The following is a 2,512-nucleotide window of genomic DNA, read 5'->3' on the forward strand; positions in this document are numbered from 1 at the left end:
AAAAGCTTGGAACTAGAAAGCTCTGAAGCTTTGAGTTAGAAAAGCTTGGAACTAGAAAGCTCTGAAGCTTTGCGTTAGGAAAGCTTTGAACTAGAAAGCTTTGTGTTAGAAAAGCTTGTAACTAGAAAGCTCTGAAGCTTTGAGTTAGAAAAGCTTGGAACTAGAAAGGTCTGAAGCTTTTAGTTAGAGAAGCTTGTAACTAGAAAGCTCTGAAGCTTTGAGTTAGAAAAGCTTTGAACTAGGAAGCTTTGAGTTAGAAAAGCTTGTAACTAGTAAGCTTTGAGTTAGAAAAGCTTGTAACTAGTAAGCTTTGAGTTAGAAAAGCTTGGGACTAGAAAGCTTTGTGTTAGTAAAGCTTGTAACTAGAAAGCTTTGAACTAGGAAGCTTTGAAGTCGGACGTTTCGAACTTAAGAAACTTGAACTAGAAAGCTTTGAGCTAGAAACGTTTGAGTTAAGAAACTTTTACTTAAAAGCATTGATTTAAAAAAAAAAAAACTTGAGGTAGGAAGCTTTGAGTTACGAAGCTTCGAACTATGAACCTTTCGATTAAGAAGATTTCAACTAGACTCAACCCTTACCTAACCGCGACCAACCATTCAAAAATCACCTACTTCATTCCCTCTCTAATAGCCATTTAAATTTCTATCTTTAATCAAGACACGCTACTTTATCGGTTCAAGTATCCATCCATACGTTAGCACCACGTGGCCAGGATAGCCGTCCACGTTGCACAGAGAGTATTCGAGTAGCAGAATTTTGCCAGGAAGTGTATATCTAGTGTATCTCTCTACGTTGTGCGGCTGGTACACATCACGGCGGTATTAAAAATAACTAGACACGTGTGTGAAACCGGCCGAGCGTGCGCCGCGTCCCGAAATAAAGCAGCGAGCCGGCGCGGCGATTAACTTTTTCGAGACGAAACTTTACCTAGCCCCGGTCGCTTGGTGATGCATCGTTAAGTTCGGTGGTTTTCCTTCTTCCGCGGCGCGGCGATCCTCGACGACGGATATATCGTTGTCTTCCTGTTAACAGGACCTACGGGTTATTTTAACTCGGCCCGCGCGAGTTCTCGCGTTCCCTGGAATCGCGTTTCGCCAACTCTGCGTAACCACCGCCGTCTGCCGTGCGTCAGTGCGTCGCGTCGGGTGCGTCAGTGTGCGGGCATTCTGGAGAGCCGATCGGTTCGATAACTCTCTGCGTGAAACGTTTTTGTCCGCGGCGTGGAAATCTAGATACTGCCGAACGCGGATACCGGTTCCATGGGGATTTTTCCACGGCGGCCGTGATCGTAGGTAACTAGTGCTGGATAGGTGCTTTTTAGATGCGTATTGAACTAGAATCATTTGGAATTGTTTGCGACGATTTTGTGGGCTTAGTTTGTTGGGACACTAGTGGGGTTGAGTTGGGAAGCTTGGGGCTAGGGTGTTTTGAAATGAGAAACTTTGAGCTGAGAAGCTTTGGGCTAGAATGCGTTGAACCAGGAAGCTTTGAGCTAGGATGCGTTTAGTTAAGAAACTTTGAGCCAGGAAGTTTTGAATTAATAAGCTTTATGCTACGAACTTGTGACCCAGGATGCGTTGAGCTAAGAAGCCTGGATGTAGGAAGCTTTGAGCTAGGAAGCTTGGAATTAAAAGCTCTGTGCTTGAAATATTTGAGCTAAAAAGCTTGGAATTAGGAAGTTTTGAATTAATAAACTTTAAGCTAAGAAACTTGTAGGGAAGATGAGTTGACCTAAAAAGCTAGGAATTACGAATCTTTGAAGTAGGAAGCTTTGAGTTAGAAAAGCTTCGAACTAGAAACCTTCGAACTAGAAAAGCTTGTAACTGGAAAGCTTTGAACGATAAAGCTTTGAACTAGAAAGTTTTGAGTTAAAAAAGCTTGGAACTAGAAAGCTTTGAGTTAGAAAAGCTAGTAACTAGAAAGCTTTGAACTTTGAAGCTTTGCGTTAGAAAAGCTTCGAACTAGAAAGCTTTGTGTTAGAAAAGCTTGTAACTAGAAAGCTTTGAACTTTGAAGCTTTGCGTTAGAAAAGCTTGTAACTAGAAAGCTTTGAACTTTGAAGGTTTGCGTTAGAAAAGCTTCGAACTAGAAAGCTTTGAGTTAGAAAAGCTTCGAACTAGAAAGCTTTGAGTTAGAAAAGCTTCGAGTTAAAAAAGCTTTGAGTTAGAAAAGCTTGTAACTAGAAAGCTTTGAACTTTGAACGTTTGCGTTAGGAAAGCTTTGAGTTAGAAAAGCTTTGAGTTAGAAAAGCTTTGAGTTAGAAAAGCTTTGAGTTAGAAAAGCTTTGAGTTAGAAAAGCTTGTAACTAGAAAGCTTTGAACTTTGAAGCTTTGCGTTAGAAAAGCTTGGAATCAGAAAGCTTTGAGTTAGAAAAGCTTCGAGTTAAAAAAGCTTTGAGTTAGAAAAGCTTTGAGTTATAAAAGCTTGTAACTAGAAAGCTTTGAACTTTGAACGTTTGCGTTAGGAAAGCTTTGAGTTAGAAAAGCTTGTAACTAGAAAGCTTTGAACTTTG

The sequence above is a fragment of the Hylaeus volcanicus genome, chromosome 9, assembly GCF_026283585.1.
Source record: "Hylaeus volcanicus isolate JK05 chromosome 9, UHH_iyHylVolc1.0_haploid, whole genome shotgun sequence".
NCBI classification, from domain to species: Eukaryota; Metazoa; Arthropoda; class Insecta; order Hymenoptera; family Colletidae; genus Hylaeus; species Hylaeus volcanicus.